A 26,691-nucleotide genomic window follows, 5' to 3' on the forward strand; every position below is an offset into this window, starting at 1 on the left:
ATGGTTGGATCTCCTTTCCGATAAGGCTTAGAAGAAATTGGGAACATGTCGATTGCACTAGAAAGATTAGTCGAATGAGAAGCATCTAGATATCATTCTTTCGCTGTTCCTTGTAGACTACGATTAACGGAAGTTCTCACCTTCCCGCCGTGCTTCACGTTCCTGTCTTTGCAGCCTTTAGGATGCCTCCAGGGTGTCATATCTGAAACATTTGCGGTGCATATCTTGTCCCAACATTCGGGTATTGAGATCACTGGTAAGCATCGTTTGAACATCGACCTAGAGGGTTAGGGACGTCCGTATCTTCATTCAGCTATGTATCGCGTATTGTTGCTCGCTCTCCAAAGTGACAACTTATGGATTTCATATCACTGCGTCACGTTGAACTGAGTTCCGTTTAACACAAATTCTTATTGTTAGAGTCAATATTTAAAGGATTTAATTTACTTTAGGTTGCAGTTATTATGATGCAGAGCTCTCAGCTTTTTCCTCTCCATCACTGCCTAAAAGTTTTTTTTCTTTATTTTCATTCCTAATAATACGTATTAGAAGGCTGACAAGTTCGACTCAGCAAGATATAATTTCCGAACACTGCTGGAAACTTCTGAACACTGCTGGAAACTTCTGAACACTGCTGGACACTTCTGAACACAACTGAGCAGCGCCTCGGCACCTTCGGTGAACGTTTGAGTGGGCATGAGCTATCAAAGACAGCGATATGGCGGGTTCAAGAGATGACCAAAAAGAAAATTGCCCCCGGCTAGCAAAGCGTGAGGGCTACGTGAAAGACTCCCTCCCCGCATTCCCAGGGAGAGGAGAAATGGCGTTATTATAGCCCCAGGACAGTGGATAGGAGGCGCCTCGGTCGGCTGCTAGTTAGTGGGGCTGGTGGCAAAAAAGGGCAACTTTTGGGCAGGCCACGCCACCGAACGAGGCACGAGCACAGCGTCACAGTTTTGCACGGCACTCGGACCTTCGAGCCCGAGATCAGATTCGATGATTGCGGCCAGGGGCCGTCTCTGAGTTTTTGTGAGCTTGGCGCCGACAAAAAACAAAGTATTGCCTGATGCCTCAATCGCCTCTGCGCATTGGGAAATGAGCGCACAGTGAGCTGACTGAGTGCGTGCGCAGCCTCTTCTGTAGTTCGTCCGTTGTAACAGACTGTTAAATGAGCGTTTTGGTGAAGCTAGAAGTCCGACTCGATGACTTCAACGATACTAGGATCCAGGTTATCTGGCTGCGTATTTGCGCTATCTGCATGTTGACCAGGGTGTAAGATAGACAGGTGGGAAAACAAGAGCCAAATGAGCGACCAGATTGTGTCCCCCTCGGTTTTCTCTTTTTTTGTGGCGCCATCTATGTGGAGCACCGCGAACCCTCACTCCGGTTGGGCGACCGGTGGCGACCGGCTAAACTGACGTAGATGGTTTCTCGTGGATTTTCAATAGAGGACTGTCGTGCTCTCGGTTTATTTTGCGCACTCTCCCATAGAGTTCCATGCAAATCCGATTCCGATTTTTTTCTTCTCGCCGCAGCGCCATCGGTCGCAAATCGGAGGTACCCGCAAGCAGACGAGTACACAATCCGGTCAAGGCGCTGCGGTACGCTTCTATGGCCGTTTCCCCAACTGTCTATCTTACACCCTGATCTTGACTAACTGACGTTAGACTATTGCATGATGACCAACAGGGTGCGGCTGAAAATTGGCTCATTTTATACTTACTGGCTTCCACGCAAACACCGAGTCTGCAGACGCCGGTCTTCGTGACAACCCGTTTCTTCTTGCCGAACACAGACCTTATCTCCTTCGTTCGTAACTATAACAAAGCATACATATATCTTGGTTTCGGTTCCACATGTAAAGAAAATAAATCGAGGGCTGGAAGCATTATCAGGAGGTTTGAGGAAGCAGCAAGTTAGAAGGCTGCGAAAGTCCTTCTCTACTTCCAGTAACCTTATCAAAAATCGTATAATAAGAAAAAAAGTCCAGCCTTTTGCGGAACGTTACTAACTTTCCCCTTCGTGGTTGAATTAAAATATATGTAGGTGCGTCTTAGATTAGCTTTTACGTTATTTCATCGAGACATATACAAGCATCAAACGCTAAAAGCAAAGTTCCTTTCTTTAACGACCAAATCTCGTAAGAACTACTTCGCGCAGCGCATGAATGATGCGCAAAACTTCCTTTTATTTCCCGGTGTGATAACGACCATTGCGTTCTCAGTGACCAAACGCGGGTTCTAGCCAGTGTTGGCGGTAACGCGTTACAAGTAACTGCGTTACCGGTAACGCGCTACTGTTTTTGGTAACGTAGTAACGTACTCGTTACTTTTCCAAAGAAGTAACGGGTAACGTACTTACGTTACTTATTTTGAGTGACGTGTAACGAAATTACGTTACCGTTACTTTACTTCCTAAAACTTAAAAAAAAATTAAATTTTAATTTTTTGTGTGTTTTTAAGTGCCAAGTCATAAATTCCTTAGTCAAAAAATGCCGCTGTCCTCCACTTTTCTTTGACGTCGGTGCTCGTCAGATTTGACGTCACACGCCACCTGCTACTGGTTTTTTCCCGCGGCTCGTTGACCTCGCTACCGCCGTCGCCTCGGCTGGAAGGCCAAAGAGGTCCGGCTTCGGGTGGATTTCGGAGATTCCTGCGTCGAAGCCCCCGTTTCACTTCCAACTGGGAAAGAGAATGACACCTTCATGTCATTCCCTTGCATAAAGATTGCATAAAGTGGGGAAGAGGGACAGTTGAAACTTCTCTATTGCATCCTTTACCACTCCACCTCGCGCGGTCGCGCGGTAGGCCGATGGAATAGTATGGAAGGAATACAAGCTTCCCAGCGACTACCTCCAGGACCAGGAGTTTATTGATTTTAAGGTATCGACATTTATCGAAGCAACACTTGTGTGCAACTTTTGTCGCAGGACAAATTAGTATTGCCAGTAGTAACGGCACCAACGGCAAATACAACTGAAGAAAATATTAATTGATACAATCGCATTTTATTTTTTTGTCCAACATACATTTACACCCGGATATTATTTATTTATATTTAATAAAAAACGATGCGAGATTAAACTATGATAAACTCCGAATTTTCGGCAAAAAATAAACTTCGAAAAAAAAAAAACGAATTTTGCGAAAAATGAACTCAGAAAACAAGGAACCCTAGTGTATATATTAAACATACTTACCACGCACTGTCTTCCGTCATTCAAAGGACGAACTCCCCAGCCTCGGCAATATACCTGGCAACGACTGACCGGAAAAAACTGTCGAGAACAAAACGGCACAAAGTTAGTTTGGTCACTTTGCTGTCGTCATCCGCTAACAGCTCCGAAACATCGAATATCAATACAGCAGATGTAAATGCGGGAAGAGAAAAACAAACGGCGGCCGAAGGTAATAGTTTCTACTAATAATAAGAAAGATTGGCCAATATTTTCGTCTTTTTTTCCATTGGATTCTTTTTTTTTTTTAGAGTGGGAAATTTATAAACTTCCTAAATCACGACTGAGGCCCTCTGTGATCATCTTCTATGTTTCTCTTTTATTTGTGTCGCTTAAAATGCTCATAAAACAATTCTTACGAATCTGTCCTTTTTCAGTAGCTGAACCGCATTTGGGTTAAGGGGAGAGAGAGAAAAGAAGGTTTGCGAAAGTCTGTAAAGGTTAGCTCATGCACAGAAAGTTAGAGCGCAAACAAGCTGGTGAAGGTTTAACATTTTAGACAAAACCCCGAGACTGGGGGGAAAGAAGGACAGCACAACACAAAGTTGACTTCGTGTTGTGTTGTCCTTCTTTCCCCCCAGTCTCGGGGTTTTGTCTAAAATGTTAGTTCATGCCTTACTCTAGTTCACACAGGCGCGTTTGCTTACGTTTTCTTACGTTACGTTATGAATTGAACGCGAGTCACCGGGACCATAGCCTCCTGTATACTGGCAAAGCCTGGCAGATCACCACGAGAAGCGGCCGCCCAAATGGGAAAGGTGGAGCGGCAGACAACGGATGAGAGAAGAGCCACGTGACTGGCGCCCCGCTGCGGCGAGACGCCGAAACACTCTTCGCCCGAGCGAACGAGTGTGTTTCGGGTCCTCGCCGCTGGAAAAGTTGTGCGCTGACGTCCAGGTTCCTCGAGAAATGGCTCTTTGATGCTCTGTGCTGCCAGATCCTCGTGCTCCAAATCTGCGACCGGGCACTCTATGGCTCCGTCGTCCAACTGCCAGGCTTTGTGAGCATAGAGGAGGCTAATGCCGGAATATATGTCCTTCGTCCGTCACGTGAAAAGACACTCCTTGAATAGACCATATGCGCATATGCGAAATGCACAGCGTCATCTAGTGGGGCGCCGAAGATTGTGTTTTTTCTCACCAGTTGGCTTCGGCGCTGGTGAGACGAAGCACTCCACAACAATTTTGAAGTAGAGCAAAAAAAAAAAAACGCAACCTTTAGACTGCTTGATTTTTGTACTCCGTTCTGTCGGTTGTTATAAATAGGTAAAAATGCAAACAAGACGCATGGCTTTTTTTTTCTATTTAAACAACTGCTTTGTTATATTTCATGCTAAAAAAAAAGCCAAACATCGCTTCTTTGACGTTTGGTGACATATTTGGAGCCGCTTGTATATTAGGATTCATTATACATATTGCCTATTAAGTACCATATGCCTGTAGACCTATTCATGTGCTATCTACATGTGCCACTCTAGTTTAATTTATTTTCACGAAATAAGTTATAATATTTTAAATTTTCAACAAGAAGTAAATTCAGTCATAATTTGAGCCCGCGTTCCAAGGGAGTAGCTCTTAGCAACACATTTGTTCCCCCCTAATGTAGTTGGTTGGTCTTTGGGGCGCTGCCGGAAGGGCAAATGCGTTCTCGGTGGCCACTACCGTATTTACTCGAGTAATAGCCGCACTATTTATGAACAAGGCTCTTGCGCCTACTTTCCCACAAAACACATATACAGCCAATCATTGCGTTGCGCATAAATAACATAGCGAATAACCAGATGGAGAACACGGTTGTCCATGCAAATTCAATCTTCACAGATGGTATCTTTGCACGTAGACGTTATCTCTGTCCTGTAAGCAGCTGGAGTCATGCTGTCCATTGCGGTGATTGGAAATCTGCGTGCTCCGCAAAAAAGGCAACCCTCAGGTTTTCTTCATAAACAGTGCGGTAGTTAAATGAAAATAAAAATCACAACTCACATCCTGATTTACCTTCGTCGTCAACTGCATGCATAGGTCATCCTCCGGATTGTAATCTGAAGATAAAATAGCAGTGGCTCACATTTAGACTCACGAAATGTAAGTGGGATCCTTGTTCGTCCAGTATACGATGCTTCTACCGGGTGTCTGAGGAACAAAAAAATATTACAATGTTTTCGTCTGTTTTTTTACCCCCTTTTTATCTCGATAATACACTATAGCAGTGGTTCTCAAATGGGGTCTGCGAACACCAAAGGGTGCGCAAGGCATCCTGGGTCCGCGAAGCCCTGCCTCGTCAGTCAAGCCCGGCAATAAAAGTTGTCTTTTCTTCAAATTGAGAAGAAACGTTCCAATTTTCGGATGTGGTTGCTCGAGTGTATTTAAATGAGAGAAGTCTACCTCACACAGCCCTTAGATATATCTATTTAATAAGTCATTATCATATATAACCGATACATTTCACTTCCCGCCACCACGAACGGGGTCCTCCTTCATCTCCGCTGATACACAAGGGGTTCGCGAAATATCGATACTTGAGAACCCCTGCCTAAATATATATGTTTCGTCGAACGCTCAGACCCGGCTCAAACGTAACGCTAATGGTCTAGACGAGATGCCAAAACTTTTTTAAAGCTTGTCGTTATCGGATATAAAAGTGACAACCAATTTTCGACATCTTCAAATATGAAAATGTGGTCGGCCGGCGCCATTCATGTCCACGTATTAGCGGACTTTGTGGGCCGTCATTCTTTCATTGCAAGTTTCTTAAAATAGCTTATAACTTTCGAATTAGAGAAGGAAAGGCTTCGAAACTTGAGCATCCGGTCCGAACCGCTACATTTAGGCGGAGACATGTAGCTTTCGGTATTAAGCGCGAATCGCATGCACGACGAGACCGTCCGATTCGACGTCCAATCCGACGTCCAAGCGCTGCTCTGACTCGCCGCAAACAATTAATCGAGACACATGCTTCCGACCGAGCTTGCCACGCGTCGTTCCGACGGTGCCGATCGGCTCCGTCCAGTTCCGTGACCAGTGCGTGTTGCCTGACTTCAACTTTTCTTGGCAATGCAGTGGAAGGTACGGGCCCCCCACGCGTTCCCCCTCCCATTTTGAGCGCAGAATAAAGCCGTGCGCGGGCTCTCCTCCTCTCGCCGGAAATGCGAAGGAAAGGAAGAGGGACTCGCAACTGGACCCTTGCTCCTGAATAGCCCCCAAAACGTGACGTCCTCATGACGTTCCCGCCACCTGCGTGGTCATTGGGCGCGTTCAGTAGCGGCTATCTCAGCTCCGAACGGAGTAAAGCGCGAAACACATGTACGACGAAACCGTCCGATCCGACGTGCGGACTGCCGGAATGTCCTTGGGGGAGAGGGTTTTCGTAGCATCGGAGAGCGTTGAAAACCTTCGCCTCCGACCGTCGTATTGCGCGGTCGGACGTCGGATCGGACGGTTTCGTCGTACATGTGTTTCGCGCTTAACTCGAGTGGGAGTCCTCGGAGCGCCTACTGAACGACAATAAAAAGAAAAACACGGCTTCTCAGCTGCTTTTACGCAATTTCCGCTTCCTTTCCTGTGCCAGACGGTCTCCGAATAAAATGGAAGCAGACGATGACGAGTACGATCGCTTTTATTTGACGCCGGTATAGAAGTCTTGACAAGGTGATTAAAAAAAGCGAGTGACTGTACACATCAGCGCTGCTGTTCGAAGCGATCCAATGCGATCGAGCCCTTCGGCGGTGCAAAGGCTGCTTCTGATAAAAATAAATAAATAAATAAAACCGACAAAAACGTCGTCAGCACACGCAAAATAAAGAGCTCGGCGAAACACCGCCGCCGGTTGCGATACCTTTATACGGCCATACGTTTGTTCTGCCCTTCGTAACGAACTTCCTACAAAAGCGCACATGAAGGCACTCTATAGTATTCGTATGCACACGGGAAGTTGAGCCGCGCTCGGCGATCAAGGTTTTGTCGGCCGACGCGAGCGTCGGCCAACGTACACCCCGATTTAGCTACGCAAACAAAACATTATTCTGGATCACGCTCTGCGTAAGTGTCCAACCGGCTACCAAAGTACCAAAGTCACGTTCATACCCTGCCTTGCTCTGCTCGGCGCGGACAGGACTATTGTCGACATTCACCGAGTTTCCGTGCAACGGCGACCAAGACAAGTCGTCAAGTGAACGTTTACGTTGTTTATTAGCGTATTCAAACCAAATCAAATACGATCCAATGCATTTTCCGAAAAGAGCCTTACCTGGAAAAGAAATGTGATTCGTCCTACCTTGAGCACTTTTCATTAACAAAAGCGAGCAAACCGCACACCCGCGACAGAACCGACGCAACCGACGCAACTTATTCCGCCATTTTTTGTCTCTCTTTTAGCGCCGGAACTTCGTCAGCGATCCGGAATTACGTCATGCTGCGCTCCGTTCACTCTTCATGCACAGGAGACGGTGCACAAGAGCCTGACTCCGAAAACTCGGAGTAACGTGCACCGGAAGTCGGTTTTTGCCGTCTAACGGAACGAGCAGTGACTCCTTGACTCCTGGAGCCGCTACTGAACGCGCCCATGCAGCCTTCCGATCACGGAACCACCTCTGCACAGTCGGTCGCATCATCGCGTGCCGCAACGCCGTTCCGACGTTGCGACACGACCAAACAAGTCGCGTCCGACCGTTGTATTGCCTGATCGGACGTCGGATCGGACGGTTTCGTCGTACATGTGTTTCGTGCTTTACGCAACTTGTGCGGTGAAGGAAACGCTAAACGTTTACAGGGACGGCTCTTATTCCCGAGCGCCATGTTTCTTAGGATTCGGACCGGATCCCCAACGCCGGACGTGTTTCATGTAGGGTTGCCGTTGCACGTGACCTCACGGTATCGCATGACGTGATGTCCCGTAATCAGGTCGCCTGACTTCACACTTTCACGTGACGTCATGGTGTATCATGACGTCACAGTGTGACGTAACACCGGGATGTTTAGCGAAAAAATGCCTGATAAATGTGGAGGACAAATTTCCCCGCTAAATTTAGTGAAGATCGAAATGCTTCGTGCATTTGTTTGTCATATGTGTAGAGCAGAATGGACAGTGCCTCGGCTGCTGCCGCAGGTCATCGACAGAACATGGAAAGGGAATTTGATCCCAAACACCGGGTAAAGGGCAAAGTTGAAATTACGCAAATAGAGTTATTAGACTGTAGGGCGCACTACAGACAAGGAGTAATGGTTAAATAAAAACTCTAGCCAAACAAAAGTAATTTTTGTTGTCGTAATCCTTGGATATCAAACATTTTGGCTTAGAAAACACAAGAGGGTGGAATTTTCAAGTTACTTTTCATGACATTCTCCGTGCCTTTTAGAACATCCACCAGAAGCTCTGCCCGACGTCACAGGTTGCTGCGAGCCAGACATCCACAAGGTATAATTAAAAAGACTAGTTTAGTAGTTACTGAGTGAATTTCGGCCTCAAAATTAATTTGAGTTTAGTAGAAATTGCACATTTGGGAAGTAATTGAGTAACTAATGACTAGCGTAAAAAGTATTGAATTACTTTTTCAAGCTACTTTTTATCAGCCTTTTTTTTTTTTGGCGTTATCGTCTGAAGGTTCAGCTACTCGGTGCCTTAGTATTTTTTATTGTTTCTTGTTGGGTTCTCTACTACGGATGTGCCATTTCTACAATAAAGCTTTGTACTCTCTAAGCTTGGTTTTGATGGCAGTCTTCGTGTTTTTAGTGTTCTTTTATGTCAAAAAGTTGGGGGAATTGCTAAGTCTTAAACCTTCTTCGAATCTTGGAAGACTTGTATATTCTGAATTCTGGGGCGCAATGCAACGCAAAGAGGTCATCTTTGCGTTGGTTTTTAGCAGCGCTTCTTGAACTACGGCACAAAGCACAGGAGCACCACACGAGCTTTGGAGCGAGTGTTGCATTTTGTTGCCTCTTTTTGGTGAGAATGTAGTGTGCAATGGGTAATGGCAACACCTCCTGTAATGAGCGAAAGTCCCTTCGTGGTGGCGGGGGGGGGGGGGGGGATTTAATTGCAAGAAGTGCTTGTCTTCGGGAGCTTAGGAACACGAAGAAACGCCAACTTTTCGCGCTAAAACCGAGGTTAGCCAGCCTGTTGATAACGCACCCGAGTCAAACCTTCGCGTTTCGTGTCGAATTCCTCGCGTTTCGGGTCCAATTCCAACTGTCGCTGAGGCAGACAAAAAAGCTTACAGAGCCCTGAAAAAACAGCCTTCTGACAAACTACTTAGCGCATTTGCATTAAGGCCCGTTCACACGCTTGCGACTTCTGAGGACCTGAGAGGCTTACAAGTTACAGCCTTCTCCGCAGCAGCGCAGCCTTTCGTAAGTCATCACAAGATGCTTAAAAAAAAGAAAAAGACGGTCGTGTCGAAGTCGGTCGTCGTCAAACGCAAGTGTGTGAACGAGTCTTTGGAGCGATGGCAGCGCCGAAACCTGCCCTCATGGGCTAGCATGCTTCGGCCGCTTCAGCGACCGAGTTCTCTCCGCCTCTTCCGTTCTTACTTCCCCCCTCTCCGGAAAACTTGGACTATCGACGACCCCAGAAGTGGGTAAATGGGGGAACACGGACGCGAACGGCAACCGGGATGCGATGCCTCCTCAATGCCTCAACGACCTTTCATTTTTCTGTGCGTTGGGAGATATTAGGCAACTATACGGCCGTGCAAGTTCGTCTGCTGCTTGCGCACCTCGCGCGTTTGTTTACCCGCCAAATGCGCCCACGTGATTTAGTTTAGCCCCGACCTCAACCAATGAGGACACGAGCTTGGCTGCCTCGTCATCGCGCATTCCTACGTGTTCGCTCTGTTTTCCTCTGATTGGCGTGCCCATTCCTGCGTCCCCATGCGCCAAAGACGCCTTTTGACACACTTGCTCGCCGTATTGTCGGCTGCGTTTCTTGAAAAACACTGCCGACAATGTAAATGACAATTTTCGCCACTCGAAACTACACTCTCAAGGAAAAAGGGTGTAAAAGGGTGTGCCTTTACACCCTTTGTCCCATATAATACACCCCAAAACTTCATTTCGACGTACAGCGCACTATAGTCCAACAGACGGCCCCAAATTTTACGAGCGGCTTGATAACGGTGCGATATAACTTATCAAATAGCTAAAGTACGTATCAAAGACCACATAAAGAAAACACCGAGGTTTTGCAGTAGGGCCAAAAAAAACCCAATTATTATTATTTTTTTTTTTTTTGTAGTCAGTAAAACGTGCAGGTCCCGTCAAAGTAAAACGGAGCGCCGGATCGGCGACCGAACTGCATCGCCGCGCTATCTAGCAGCGCCGGCTGGAACTGATAGGCTACATCTGCGCATGCGAACGTGCCTTCCGCTGGAGCCTCCGCTTTCTTCTTCCCAGCCACACGTTATCGGTGGTTCGAGCGGCGCAACGCTCTTCCTAAAATCGACGCCTGATAGCACAAGGGGCGGTGCTCATCGATAACACTCGCCCCTCTCTCCCACTTGCCTTTAGTGTTATCTCCCCGTATGAGCCCGAGCCGAACACCTAGCGGTGTTTATCGGAACAGCGTTTGGCAACTCGAGACGCCGATAATGCGAGGATCAAACAAGAAAGGCGGAGGACACCGCGAACGGCACGCGCGCATGCGCAGACGGCACCTATCAGCTGCAGCCGGCGCTGCTAGATAGCGCGGCGGTGCAGTTCGGTTGCCGCTCCGGCGCTCCGTTTTACTTTGACGGGACCTGTACATTAGCTACTTTGATAAGTTGTGGCACATAGCTATCAAGCCCCTCGTAAAACTTGGGGCCGTCTGTTTGACTGTAGGGCGCGCTGTACGTCGAATTGAAGTTTTAGTGTGTATTGTATGGGACAAAGGGTGTAACGATACGCCCTTTTACACCCTTTTTTCTTGAGAGTGTAAAGTGGGAAACAATTGCGAAACGAATACATCCTCCAACGATGTCGAACGCAATACGTACATACCTCTACCCATCGCAAAACCAAAAACCTTCGTGCCAGCGAAACGTCTCTGCAACACTTACCAAATATCAAACCCACAATCATAACATCAATAACATCTGGCATCATCGGCAAGCTCTCGGAACTCATCCCCAAGAATCCGGGACACGCCGCGGCTTACCACTTAGGCCATCTCTCGCGAGTCACGTAAGCGCCCCAGCTTAACCTTTTTTTTTTTTTGCATTCGGAGTATTATAATATTGACCTAATAGCCCGCCTATTTTAAGAAATTCAATGCCACACGACCATTATATTTCCTTCCTCAATCAATGAACCGGTTTCCCATAGACCCCCATTGAAAAAGAGACAATGACATTCACTTCCCAGGAAGAAAATCTTGGCGCTACAAACACTTCAAGTCAAATACAATTAGTTTATTAATCTTAGCTTGAATTGATTCCAGGAGATAATTTTTTTTTAAATTCATGTTCAATGTTGAGTTATTGAGGTCCGAAGTTCTGTAATAATCGAGAGCTTGCAAGGAGGAGGAGGAGGAGGAATTCCGTAAAGTAGTAGAGAGGACGGAGTTTGTCATGCGGGAAAAACGTCTACGATGTCCCGTCCGAAAAACACAGGGAAACGTAAAGAGCAGAGAAAGGAAACAATAGACGGGGAAGGAGGAAGGAAGGAAAGAGGAGGAAAGCCGGCGGGCAGTGTTAGTAATCACTTGTCGCTACACATACACATCTACCCACCCACACACACACACACACACACAGACACGCACACGCACACACACACGCACGCGCGCACACACACACACACATACGTGCTGTTCTGGAATTGGCTGCTTTTAAAATTGTGCTAAAAGTCCAGAGTCCTTTAAAAAACGCAAAAGCAGTATACCTGCATATGTCTGCGGCGGGCTCGAGAGCCCCATGGAAAAAATAATCTCATCAGTTTCCTCCAGTGGAAGACGAAGGTCCGGAAGCTGCTGGGAGGATCTCTGCTTTTGAACGAATTGTATTTAGGAGATTCCCAAAGCATGTGGTCGGCGTCTTCTGAGACCTTGCAAGCGTCACATAGAGGCGACTTCCTTTTGCCCCATTGATGAGAGCTTGTAATAGCGTGAAAACATGGTTGGTCCATCAGGGATTTCCCGCTCAAAAAATTTCGCGAATATTTACTATTTCAACAGATTAAACATGTATTAATGTGAAACCTTTAACTGTCACATGAAGGGAAGCCGGCAAAAAACGCCACCTAAATTCCCGCTGGACGAGTGTAACGAGGGCTAAATTCCCATTGGGTGCGACGCGTCGTGTGGCTCTATAGCGACGGGGTCATCGTTGCTAAGGGGCCAGCAGAACAGCTGGCGGCGCAGCAGTTAAAAGGGGGGGGGGGGGGGGGGTGCTGGCGGCGCTATAGTAGCTACGCTATAGTCAGCTACGCTACTATAGCGTAGCTCACTATACATATTGCGCTAGTCTGGGACAGTATTTTTATATTTTGTCTAATACTGTTTTAGGGAGTTTATAATTACTTCGTACATCATAGATCTGACTGTTTGCTGTAGGTACTTAACCTGTATATCCTGAAGTTGTTCCATACCAAATTTCGCAATTTTCTGTATTCCTGATTCCACAAGACAATCTGAGGCAAAAGCAAACAGATTGTATTTGGACTTTTCTGGCTGTGGACTTGCGTTCTGGCTGTGGACATGAGAAAAAATGTGGACAAGTGTTCATTATAAACTTTGTGAATATTATTTTTGATGGTTGATGTCAAACTTGTTGCTGCGAATAATACTAGTGATGGACGTGAAAATAGTTTTGAATAGACATTTTGAAACAGTCCTACACTTCCTTCCTGAGTAAGCCCCACCAAGTTTTAAAAGTAGCGCAAAGTGCGTCGATGAAAGGGACACGCGCAACGTGCAGCCCTCTGCAGATCATGTCGGAACAACGCACCACTGAGCTAGATTTCAGATGCCATGTTCTTTCCAGAAGTGGCGTGCGGCCCGTGCTTCGAGCATTTCTACAGCAATGAATGGCGCCACTTTTCCCAGGATAGAAGGGCTTCAATTCCGCTCGGGCTTGGACGCCACGTGTCGTCGCGCAATCGAACTAAAGCGAATGTCTCGGATTCCCGGCCATGTTTTGCGGAGAACACCACATCGAGGTGCTTTGTCTTGCATTGCCTGACGCTTTTTTCCAACGTCTAAAGTTCTTTTGGGTAGCGTCCCGAGACTTGACCTCTAACATGTCTTTCGGGAACACGGCAGAACCTCCATCTTTATCGGCCTGCAATAAGCCAAGATGATTACGTTTAAAATACGCTACTACATTATTTAGCATGCTTCCACTGGACACTGATGACGTTTTTGGCGCACATCGCAACAAGAGTATACGCGTAACGTCTTTGGGCTCTTGAGAATCTCCCCAAATTGTCATGCCATGTTTACTAGAGTTGTCGACCGAGGTTTTTTGGGAATTCCTGGTCTGACGCGTTGCCACAGGAATTCTGCTACCTGTCGAAGGTGTTCTTGGTGCTTTCGATATCCTGTAGTGGCAGCGTTATCGCAAACACAGCGCCTTGAGGTAGTCGGGAAGGAACCACACTTGCCTCCAGCACTCAGACCTCAAAATCTTACAGATCGCTTGGTATGGCCGCTTGATGCTTGTAGGCAGCCGAAGAGGTTTTTGCTTCTGCCGGTGTTTGACCGTTCTTGATGCAGGAGGAAAGGCATTGAGCGTGACATGTTGACAGAGCTATGAGGTTGACGCAGACGTTATTGACGTTGCCGTTGAAACACGTAAAAGAGCTCATTGTTTAAGAAATGAACTGAACTAACCTTTGAGTCTTTGTCTATTGTTGGCGCTTTTTATTTTAGAAGTCATGAACCAACTCTCCCGCCTTGCCGCTTTAGTAAAGAAATAGCGTCGTCACTACTGCGCGCGCGCCGAGCCCAAACCGCGTTTCCATTTTGCGCATGGCGGCAACGCCGTTTTTTGCGTACACTATTCTAAAACAGGCTATTGTGACAGTTGCTTGTAGCCCTTCAAAGCAAAAGGGGGCCCAGCACTGGACTGAGCTTTACTTCGTTTCAGTTCAAGTCCAGACGTAGCCGTCACTTCGAGCTAATTGGACGAATCGTATACAGCGTCAAATGCGCGCCATCATGGTGTTCATTATGTTTCTGTGCGTGTTCTATCATCGCTGAACCAATCATAAACAGAAAAGGCCATGTGACTTGCGCTTTTGACGCTGCTTGATTGGTCCCATTACTTCGCAGCGTCGGCTGCGTCGGTGCCTAAGCTGAAACGCTTAGTACCAACTACTTCACTGTTCACTTGCCCGCTGAATCTGCCTCTGGCGTCTCCAGTTTACATTAATTCTGCACTGCCGTAATGCGTGATTGCGACTAATTACACACACAAGCGCTGTCGCGTGTCCTTGTCCGACAGCTTCAAAGCCGCTTAACTGAATTTTGAAATCCCGCTAAAATACTTTACGATTAGAAAAGACCAGGACGACGCGACCTAACCGCACGCATACCATTGCAAATACGCGGCCAGTGGCGAAGCAGCCGAACGGAAAGATGGCGCTGGTTACCGGCCCTTCCAAAAAAAAACAACAACAACAAAAAAACACGACGTTGTGACACCGAGCCGTCCAAACGTCTCACTGAGATCCTTTCCCCCTAGTAAAGTACTGTTAGCATTCTCTCTGTATTGTCGTGACTTGAGGTCTTCCCCCTCCTTGCGAATATCAGCAGATTTCCCGAGAACTTTTTGCGTGCGCAAATGTTTGTTGATAAGCAAAATCTACCACTAAATTTTCATAGTTTGTAATTTGAGTAGAAGTTACTGGGAAAAAGTATTTAGACTAAACTACTAAATGTCAATATAAAAATGTATTTGTTAGATACTATACTCCGTTTCACCTTATGTTGTACCGCAGAGAAGGCCCGAAGCGCGAGCTCAGCGTTGGGAGCTGCTCTTATCGCACGAGAGCTTGTGCCGCCGAGATGTGCCCTAGAGCAAGGAGCTCGCGCATGTAGACTTTTCTGCGGTATATCATAAGGTGAAACAGAGTATAAATTACTTTGAAAAGTAGTGATACAATCGTAACTTTGCTAGTAGAACTCTGCGAGTGGTGTCAGCGCGAGCGCCCCTTCAAGTCTTTCATTGTATCACCGATTCCTCGCCTACAATGTTCTCTCACTTGCGCAGGAAGATGCGCAAAAGGCATGACGTCACGACATGCGCTGTGTGACGATACGAGCTTTGGAATTCTCGTCCTTATACTTTGAGGCCAAATGTTCAACATGGTCGTTTTGTAGCTTTGGCGCCTTCACTGAAATTATGATCGAACTTTTTTAATATGCCGAGATCACGACACAAACGTATGAGAGCACCAAGAGGAGATCCGATTGTGTTCGCACTGCTCATACATCACACAAACGACAGTCTGCAAATGCGAGTTACCGCAATATCCGCGGTTCGCATGCCGCGTGCCACGGTTCCACCTTGAACTCATTGCCATGCGGCATTCTAAGCACGGATCTCCGTGGTGACTCCCGTTCCAATCTGCATGCAGTCTGTCTCTTGTATGATGTATAAGCAGTATGACCCCGGCTTTAAGGTTTCTTTTGTTATTATTCGATGCTTATCACCTCAAGCAAGTGGATTAAAGTGAGCAAACCAACTGGTTTCGCGTGCTCGAAACGAAACGAGTCAAATCTCATGTGAGATTATGTGTCGAAAAGAAGAACCAAGTCTAACGAACATTGTGTGAAGACCGCAAAACCATCTCCTTAGGCGTGTAGTCATTCACAACTTGAGAACGGCATGGACGAGCCTCTCGCCTCTAGCGCGAGCATCCTACCTGCAACAACATTTCGGCGTCTTGTGCACAAATTTGGGATACAGCGCGCAGCCGAAGCACGGCGGAAAGCATGAAGCGCGAGCTGGAGGACAGGCGTTCAAAAGACACACCCTGCCGTTCCCATTTTATCAGTGACTACCGTATTGATCATGCTTAACTCGAGACTATACCGAAATGCAGGCCCATGCATGCCTTTGCCTGCCTTTGCCTGCCTTTGCCTGCCTCTGCCTGCCTTTGCCTGCCCTTGCCGGCCTTTGCCTGCCTTTGCCTAAGGCTACGATAATCAGGCTTTCTTCCGAACTATATCAAAATACAATCCCATTAATGGAGCTTCTTAGGTCCATCTCTATACGATACTTACGTTGTTTGCGAGGATTCTTCGAAACTTCGTGCGTCGTCAAGTTCTTCCCGGTGCACTCTCCGTCGCCACATGTACCAACTTGGATCACCGAAGCATTTGAGGAATACTGTGACAAGGAAGCAGAAATGATCCCCATCGCCCTTCAATCTCGCACACAAGGCTACCGAAAGTGCTCCCGGATCTTTCCTGACACACCAGCTAGCTCCCTTTGTTTTTAGGAGAGAGAGCTAGCTGATGTGAAAGTGTGAATAGCTTTACGCCCGGGCGTATACTACGAGCCATCGGAGCCAATCCAAGGCCGTGTGAGGTTCCCATCATCTTCGGGAAGAAGCGCCGTGACGCTCGAGAAGCGCAGTCACGTGCTGCGTATACACAAACTACATGGACTGAGATGGCTCGTATAGCGTCCGCTTCGACCGGACGTAAAGTGAAACAGAGGGTTTCGCAAAATATACCTCTCACTTTCAGAAATAATGTAAGCACAGTCAACTCTACCTGCTAATGAGAATCGCACGCTTGTATTTTAAACAGATGGCTATATTTCTCGTTTCGAAGGACCGATTCCAGCGAACGCTCGAAGATCAGCCATTAAAGAGCGCGGTGAACATCACGGGAGACGTGACGTCAACTGTTCCAGCACGGGCAAAGCTGCTTGGGTGCTGGCGTGGTTATGAGCTCTGCCACTTGGCGTGGTCGATGCGTTGCAACCTGGCACCTGCCCCCCCCCCCCCCCCCTCCTTCCCCCTCTCCCTCCCCTTCTTTTTGCAATTCTAGTGGTATTGATGACGAGATGTTTCGGTGAGTTGCTCTTTGGCCGCGGTCACACTGGAACTGCTAGTACGTCATTCAAAAGACAGTCTTGAGACACTGTCTGACGCGTGTTTCTTCCTTGTATGCAGACATGTACAAGTTACTCAAAAAAAGTAATTAAGTTAAGTTACTGAGTATTGACGTCAAATGTAATTTTAATAGAGTAGCAATTACTCAAATAGAAAGTAATTGAGAAAATTACTAATTACCGTAAAAAGTAGCGAACTACTATTTGAAGTTACTTTTGAAGTTACTTTTATATGTTTTTTTACGGTAAAAAGAAAGTGCAGAGGTTTTGATCCTTTAGCTAAATTGTGCTAGCCAAATATGAATCGGCTTGTTTTTTTTTCACAGAAATGCTTTAATAGCTGGTTCTGCTTCTTGTGCCTAATTGTGTTGTACTTCCTTGTTTGTTTTTTCAATGATGTAGCGCGAATGTGTCATTTCTACTTCGAGGTTGAGAGCTGTCTCAGCTTGACTTTTTAGGCAGTGATTGCTTGTTCACAGTGTTGCGTGAAGTACATATAAAAACTACTTGAAGTAATGTACAAAGACAATTAGAGTTTAGGTACTTCAAGTAAAGTAGTAGGACACCGGGTGCAATGCACTTGAAGTAACGTATAAAAATACAATATATTTCAAGGTTAAGTACAAGCCCTTTTAACACAATCTATCATGATGCCCTTTCATTCTCTATACAGTGCTTTCTTAACCGGTATGCACTGCTCCAAGGGTAATCGGAGCTGCATCAGTTTGTTACTGAAATGGCAGTAAATATTGTATAAGGTCAAGGCGCCGCAGAGTAGCTGTTTTACTTTCGCTGACGAGTTGTTTGACACAATAAATTTATATGGCACTTATTTGTTGCGGTCTTATAGCCGCCATTACTTCATTCAGAGAAATGACTAGACGACGTTTCGAAAGAGCGCGTTTTCACACGGCGATAGGCCATTTTTTGTTTTCGAATTCGGAGAATGTACATTGAAATCAGGAGTTTTACTTTCCTCGGAAAATGCAAGTACATGTTCAGAACCTTTATTTCAAGTACAGTACAACTTTTAAAAACAGTAGTACTTCAAGTGTCATGTACGCAAAGTACTTTCCAACACTGCTTGTTTATTATTTCTTCCATAAAAACGTTGGGCGAATTACTATACGTCTCTCGAACGATCTTTGAATCTTTGAAGATCTGCATATTCTGTGTTTTGGGAAGAAATGCAACGCAAAAGAGTAATCTTTGCGTTGCCCTATAAGTCTCCTTGAGCTTCGGGACAGAAAAACGCCAGTCTCCGGCGCTAATCCCGCAGTTACTCGGCCTCTCTTGCGTCGTGTCTGTTCGCTCCCCGCGCCTCGTAGCGGTGGTGTTGTAGTGAAGGGGGGGGGGGTCTTGTGAAAATTTTGAGGCGGGTTTCGAACCTTCCAAAACATTTTCTTCTCCCCCCCCCCCCCCTTCTTTCCTACGCCACATGCTTCCCCATCTTTGCAAATTTCAACTGATCTTCCAAAATCTTATCTCTTCTGTGCAGGAATGTTTGTTGATAGGCGGAACAACCGTTAAAATTCGGAAGTAATTTGTAACTTGAGTAATAGTTATTCAGAAAAAGTAATTAAAGTAAACTACTAATTACCGAAATAAAAACGTAATTAAAAGTTACTAAACTACTCAGAAAAGTAGTTAAACTACAGTAACTTGAGTAGAGTAGTTGAACTACGTACAAGTCTGCTTGTATGACGGTTCTCGACCTCGGCAGTAGCAGACGAGGTTTTTGAGCCAGAAGCCACGCGCTCTTGTTTTGCGCGAATTGTCGGTGCATGATTATTTTATTTAACCAATAAAACATAAAAAACTTATGACTTTTTAGATTGTTGTACATCCTTGGACGTGTATTTTTAATGCAAAAGCATTAACTGTCTTATGTAGCGTGCTGACGTCATCAGTCTAAAGCACGAAAACGGCAGATAGTTTCCTTCGGTTCCATTGGCTGGCGCGTGTCGACGGGGCTCCCATTGGCCGCTGCGCGCGTCGACGGGGCTCCCATTGGCCGCTGCGCTCGTCGGTTTCCACGACCGCTCACCCCATGGCGCTGCGTGTTCATCAGGGCGGCGCGTCCAAGGTCACCAGGGGAGCACGTGCACCGACCGGCGACGAAAAGTATGCAGCAGACGAAAAAGCGAGCGGACGAGCGGCTTTCATGCTTTCGAATTCACAACTCATAAGTGCTCAGATGTACCTCGATTTTTTTTTTGTTTTTTTTTCTTTAGTTAGGTTCACGAGCAGTGTTGAATAAACGGAATATGAGTGCAGTGCAACTAGGACTTTATTTACAGGGTTACTTCTGGTTTAGTCTGCCTTATTACGTCATGTTTTGCAGATAACAATTAACTTCTCTTTAACATTCACCAACGTACCACACATTCTCGCCCTTCGTCGACGTAGTCGTAGTCCGACCCAGATACGCACGTGCAGTCCTTGAGAGCTTGAGCCTTGAAGAAAGAAGCAATCTATAAACATAATCACCTGGAATAATTTTATTTTATTTGCTACACGCGCTCTATTTTATCTTAATTTTTCCGGAAGTTTTGCCAACACACAATGTAGTTCTTAGAAAGTCAAAACTCTGAATGAAGATTCGATTGCATGACTGCCCGATCTGTAAACATAAGTTTGTGTGAACGTAAAATTCTTACGTATTTTGGGAAAAATAACAAATTTTAACCATTTTAACTGCAGAAATTTGGCGAAGATATATGCATTTAGTAGATATATTTTCGATCTAAATATAAATCCCTTTCGCGTGATTTTATTTTTTGACGTAACAAGCCATATATTATCCGCCCGGCATTGCGAGCCTCCCAGGTCATCTTGTTTCCTTGTCAACAGGAGTATTTAAATTTGATGCCTGCAAACTTGAGCTAAAGTTCAAATAAAAAAATATTGCACAAAAGCAAGGCGATTATTCAGTTTGGAGACGGGTATGACCAGAGTACCTCGTCCCTATACAATGTTCCGTGACGAAGGTTAACCTCCCACAGGTTTAAATGAAACGCTGCACGAATGTTAAAATTCTCCAGTGGCAATCAAACTAAAACATAATAATATAATTCATGTCCAGTTAGGTATATTATTTTAAGGTGAAGTGTCTATCGTATAGTTCTGTCTTGACTAGAAGGGATGGTCCTATTCTGAGATTAAATTAGCAAACCCCTTACTTTTTTTTAATAACAAGGGATACAGTTTACGAGCTCCCATTAGAAAGAATGAGAAATGTGATGATTGCTCAGTGTTGAATTTTGATAATTATCAATTTACCTCGCAGACATAAATAAAAATTAGCCCATGCACGTCTTCTGAGACTTGTTCAAGAAATGCATGCTGAGTTACTCTCTTGTAATTAGTAACTTCTGCCAGTTAGGTTCAATGTATACCTTTACCAAAACACCCAAGCACCAACGAGCATGCTGGGAACGTGTAGGTACACGTGCTGCACCTCTCGCCTTAGCTGTGTGAAATGTTCGAAGTAAATAATAAGGCCTTGATGAACGCACGTGTAGAGTGCTGTTTGTATTATAATACAAACAGCACTCTACACGTGCGTTCATCAATGTAATGTAAACATCTATAGCTGTTTACATTATTCCTGCCGCAGACGCTAGCTAGCATGTGCAGCAGAGATGTACTAGTGAAACCGTACACTCACGCCAAGCTCCTTGGTGCATGGGTAACTTGTCAGAAGATCCTTTCGATGATGCTGGCCGGCGTCCAAGGTAAGCCGCACGATGATTGATTATAAAAGGATATACAAAAATATCATGTGGCTTCTATAATCCGCTTTAGAACGTTTGCAGCTGCTTTTAACTTTTCCATTGGTCGCCTCTATGGGTGTCTTCAGCTCACCCTATAGTCCCATCACCTACTAGCTATAAATGTCTTTAAATGTTTTTGTATGGTTAGTTAAATAATTTTTACGGCTTATTCTCTGTAGCATTCCCTATAAACACATTGCCCATCACGGTTAGGAGTCTATGGTATAGCTAAAGACATTAGGCTTATTCAATTGCTCTCTATAGCCATATAATTTCGATATTCGAAATCCCAGGGGTCAAATGAAGACACAAAACCGCTTCAGCTTCCGCAGGTGGTGGCGAGTTCTGACCCCCTTGTTGTTGCTCCCCAGCCAGTGAGGTCATGACATTAGCCGATAAGAACGGGGAAGAACGACTCTGTTTGCTAAAGCACATCGATCGCTGAGACACTTGGCTTCGAATATAAAGAGCGATAGACTCACATTGTTGGGGAGTAAAACTGTCTCAGACTGACACTCTGATGGGCTGCTGTAGTAGCTACTGGAGTCCATCTCGATCACAAGAGCACCACCACCATGAGAATTGTTCGGAGCCAGTGTGACACCTGGTACGCCATCATCGGAGTTCAGGGATTCCTCTAAAACGTAAAAGAGAGCGTTGTGCATTTTTAGTTGTTGTGTCATTCAGCCATTTAGATATCAGACAAACTCATCAATCAAGACTAATCTTCATTGATTTAATAAATTCTTGGGAGTGTTATTAGAAATACCTTCATAGTGACTTCATTTATTTCTCGTTTCATAGAATATCGTTATACAATGTACGCGGAAAACACCATCATACTTCCTAAAAAAAAAAGATCCAGCGTGGAATAAGCGGAGCGAGCTTGCCACCTTGGAATGCGAGAAACTCCAGCGCCAAACGCACCCATATCTGAACTGTCAGCTGCCAAAAGTTATTTTTGTGGAAAGATGCATGCCCGAGTTCTCGTTAGGGTGCCTTGTGCGGGTCTCTCGTACAAAAGCGTTCTGCTGAGCTACTCGCCATTTTTATCGCGTGTTTTACAGCGAAGCTGTTTATGACTCGCAGGAGGGAATTTTTTTTTTTTCGTGTCGGCGATCCTTTTGGTAAAAAACCTTCAGCGATTGAAGCGACAAATGCATATCACGCATACAACATACAGCACAGCATTCGTTTCAGTAAAGAATAAGCACAAAACAAGCATCCGAACCAGATAATTGAGAATAAAGCGCTCCCGATAATAAGCGCTCACCGCATACGTTTCACGGTAAAGACTACAGTTACGCAAGTTGCCGCGGCGACGGCAGCTTGCGACGTGGGGAGTGACGTCATTAGCCTTTCATATATAAACAGTTTTGGTACATTGCATTTACTTTTCTTTCGTTAACCATTTGGTATAGACAATTTTGCTGTTTACAAGCATGAACTGCCGCTTGCGTTTCAAGCGACTTCCGATCCACCGTCTTCGCAAGCCTGTTAAGCTTGCAATTGTCACCAGTGCTAGAGAGCATAAATGCTACACGGACAACAATGTTGGAGATTTGAAAAGAAGCTGAAACACTTACTTTAAAAAAAAAAAAAAAGTTAGAGGTGAATTCTGGTATATTTCTATCCAGGAAATCTGAATGCCACGTTCGTTTTTAACGAAGATGTAGCTAAACGCGAGGAAACACGAAAAACTTTCCACCCCGCACTGGCAGTCATGATGTCTCTTTCTGACCTTTTTGAAAATAGCAAAAGCGCGCGTGCATAGCTTTGATAGGCGCTGTACATGCGCGAGAACGGAGATTCTGAAAACTCCTAATATGACGTCACACACTGGGAAGGAGTGACATCAGCGGTACTTTGAAAACTAATTTCTGCAGCCTCCGCCCACCAAATTGAAAAACAATTTCGATATTCGTGATCCTGGAGGCCAAGTGAAGACGATTGAAGTGTTTTTCCTCAAATATAGAATCGCTTCAATTTCCCTTTAGCGAGAGACTTTGGCTGTAGACTTTAACGTCTTGGAGGAGGCAAGTTGGTTTACAAGAATATTCGAAGCATTTGAACAGATCTCGCACTCCTTCGTTCTTTTGGCGAAATTCACCTGGAGATTCGGTGGTTAAACGTTTCATCTGCGTTTCAAGCAGCGGTGGTAAGGTGGCCTTTGTTCATTCTTTTATAAACCGGAAATTCTCTAGGACGTCAAAGACTGGAGCACCACCTGGTGGCGTTTTGCCACCAGGTGGTGCGTTAGTCTTTGGCGTTTTCCCTTTCCTTCGGTTCCCGCCCCCCCCCCCCCCCTCTTTACCTGCGTAAAAATTTCGTAAATTTTTTGTCACCAGAATTAAACGTCGTTGCTATTGGAAAAAAATGTGGTCGTCCGAGTACGTCTTTATGTTTTTATCCTTTCGTTTTTAATTATTCATTATAACGACACGCTCAAATAAACTAGCAGTGTAAACGTTCGGCTGGAAGTCGTGCCCAGTCAACGCGTCGAAAGACGGTCAGCGTCCGGCTGGGGCCCAATTAGTGAGTTGGCGCAACTCGAGTATGATGACGTATTGTTGAAGAAGAAATAGTTGTTCACAGGCTTGTCTGAGGCGATGAGACGGCGCATGTGTTGGCGACGTGCGCGACCGAAAGCGTCGCTGTGGTCGGCCTTCCACGATTGGCCCAAAAGCTGACTATGACGTCGGAAAGGGTATACCATCGACGGAAATAAGAGGAATGAAAGAAATTTCATTTCGACGGTGTTAGCTGCAGTGTTGCTTCGAGAGCGCAATGATTTCAGGCTTCCACCATGCTATTTACAAACACCATCGAACTTGGTGTTCGCAAGGTAATGACGTCACAAGGGGGAACCATAGGAGGGCGCCACCAAAACATCTCGCCGCTAATTGACGTAGTGATGCCGTGACAACGCGCAATGCCTCAACGCTGCGCGCCTCCGTTTCACTTTCAAAACCGATGCAGCGAGCAATGGCAGCGAGCTCTCCGAGCAGAGTGACCCAGGGCTCCAATCCAGCTTCCTTGTGTCATTTCAGAAAAGTGAAGAGTGCGCGTGTACAGATTTGAGTCGCGCTCAAGTCTCGCTGGTGCACGCACTCCAAAAGCTTTGTCAACTGAACTCGAGCGGCATTCACCGAAGGAGCGCGGGCCGCTGTGGTAGCCGGCGAAATAGTGGTGCTGCCGTCGCGGTGAGATTACAGCCCCTTCATGATTAAAAAGTAGCGCAATCTGCGTCGATGCACGAGGCACGTGCAACGTGCGGCCCCTGGGAAGATCGTGGCCACAGAGCGCAGCACCGAGCTAGATTTCAGGCGCCATGTTCTTCCCAGAAGTGGAGCGCGGCACGTGTCTCGAGCATTTCCACAACAGTGAGTGGTGCCACTCTTCCTGCAGGGTAGAGGAGCTTTACGTGAGATAGAAGCTCTCCGCGCAGAGTGAAGCGCTCCACCAGATCCGCTGCGAATCCTCCGCTAGCGTTGATGCTGACGTGCGATTGATGACCACTGATGAAGAGCGAATAACGACGATTAATGTCCTCGAGCGAAAATGTAAATCGCACACATAAATTTTTTTTTATTTGTGCGTGAACATTTTTTAAAGGGTAACTGCAAAGAAAAGAAAAAGATTTTTATAAACAGCCTAATTGGGACAAGCATGTCACAAAACAAATCTTACACGAAAAAACAAATTTTTTGTAGCGATATTTACGCCACAGGACGTAATTTAGTCGGGGACACAATTTCTCCACATTTGAAACTCCCGCTCTTTCGACGCGCGCGGAGTGGCTGTTATACGTCACTCCGTGACGTAGAATACCAACTTTGTGGCGCGCAGTTTGAAACGGACGAAACAGCCGCAAACTAAAATCAGTCTGGCGCAATAAATATTGCTGTAAACATTTTTGTTTTTGGCGGAAAAATTGTTCTGTGACATGTTTATCCTAATTAGGGTGTTTAAAAATACACTTTTTTTTCTTTGTAGTTACCCTTTAAAGGGGTACTCCACCGATTTTTTGAGCTACCTCAACTAACTATATTTTCTGACTCCCCGGCCTTTACTCTCTCCGGTATGCTATCTAGAATCGCGAAATTCATAATAGTTATTGCGAAATCGGCAAATGAAAATAATGCAAAAACCAACATTCAAATATACGCGCGCTTTTCAGGGCCGTGACGTCAGTGGCAGGCAGGCCTGCCAGTCGAGCAAGCAGCCAAAAAATAGTATATGCCAATCATTTGTTCCGTGCTGGAGCGCGGGTACTGCAGCGAGCTTCCCAAGCATTCATTTGACACCATGAAACTGCTTCGAATCTGTTTAAAACGAAATCTACTGCCCAAAGAGTGAACCCCTGCCTTCCACTGACGTCACTTTTTCATTGTTGCCAGTAGAGACTTCGAGCTTGAAAAACACGGTGAGGACCAAAACTGTAAATTCAATAACTTCGCGAAAAAACAATATTTTGACCTAATATTTGGGATACTATTTTCGCGATGATTGTTGGTTAGTTTAGCAAAATTTCAAGCAAATCGGAGACAATGAAAAAATCGGTGGAGTAGCCCTTTAAGGGGTCACGCTCTGCAATACCTTCATCAGCATAGCATCCTTCGGATCGGTAAAGAAGTGGCGCTTCTCGGTCACTTTTTGAGACCTTTCCAGCGGCAGTCTTGAACGAAGCGATTTACAGCGCGCGTCCCTGGTTTTGAGAGGGTAGGTCAGTGTTGCCCGACTGCGCTGAGCTGTGGAGTTTCTCGTCAGTGGGCTGTGGCAGCCTGCGTAGGCGCACTTCCAGACGGTGGTGGAGGCTAAATTGCCGTGTTCTATTTTTCTTTTGTGTTCTATGGCGAATAGAATTTCTCGGCGTTTTTTTAAGAATGCATTCTACTATTTTTGGGAACAAAAACAAAGCAATGAAAGCTGTTTTGGTGAGTCGGTGAGCGACAGAACAAATGCAACTGGAATGTTCGTTTTATTTTATGTTGATCTCTTTACGGCACCATACACTCAGCCGTGTCAATCTACAAAGGTTTTAACCGTCGAAAATATTTGACCACACACGATATTCCAACTGCATGCATATTCCCCATTCAAAACATAAAAATCAACGAGTCTCATCAATCGAACGACATATATTGTACGTACCCCACAGTGCCGCGTTATCCGAACAGGACTTGAGAAAGGTCTCAAATAACACACTATATCCAATAAAGTGACGACGATAGTAACTTCACGACGATCGGACGGAATCCGGCGTGTTTTGGGCACACGTAGAAAGGAGCTGCTTTTTGCACAGCTTCAAAGCAAATGAACGAAAGTTTCTCTTCCGTCCCTACACCCCGGACCCGACCCTATCAGCTATTTTTTCGCGAAGACCCGGAACACAAGCCGGGAAGGCTTTTTGGAGATTATCTCGACGGAAATAATCCTCGAAGAACGTCGAACTGCCCGCGTCGCAGGCTGCTTGACGTTCGCTCTCTTCGTTTCTTGCGAAGGCTGAGCAGGTTACGAGCCCTGGTAGTCCCTGGTTCTCTCAGTAGAAGACAACACACAAAGGGTACGCATCCTAAGCAGGCAAATAAAGTAAAAATTTCCAAGAAAAGCCGGAGAACTCCGAAGGCACGATGCAGCTGCGGAGT

General features: G+C 45.8%; 1 non-coding gene across 1 annotated transcript in view; it reads right to left on the reverse strand.

The window, feature by feature from the left end:
- Positions 1–24,029, reverse strand: part of LOC115322706 — a gene marked incomplete at its 5' end in the record, with an annotated part of 77,939 nt that extends 53,910 nt beyond the window's left edge. The window contains 8 exons of the transcript XR_006077738.1: positions 141–202; positions 1,724–1,817; positions 3,200–3,277; positions 5,218–5,273; positions 16,430–16,535; positions 19,649–19,723; positions 21,526–21,678; positions 24,006–24,029. This is a non-coding gene — a transcript (uncharacterized LOC115322706). The remainder of the gene's footprint in view (positions 1–140; positions 203–1,723; positions 1,818–3,199; positions 3,278–5,217; positions 5,274–16,429; positions 16,536–19,648; positions 19,724–21,525; positions 21,679–24,005) is intronic.
- Positions 24,030–26,691: the final 2,662 nt, after the last annotated feature.

Source organism: Ixodes scapularis, unplaced genomic scaffold, assembly GCF_016920785.2.
Source record: "Ixodes scapularis isolate PalLabHiFi unplaced genomic scaffold, ASM1692078v2 PGA_scaffold1__304_contigs__length_218370807, whole genome shotgun sequence".
In the NCBI taxonomy this organism is placed as follows: domain Eukaryota; kingdom Metazoa; phylum Arthropoda; class Arachnida; order Ixodida; family Ixodidae; genus Ixodes; species Ixodes scapularis.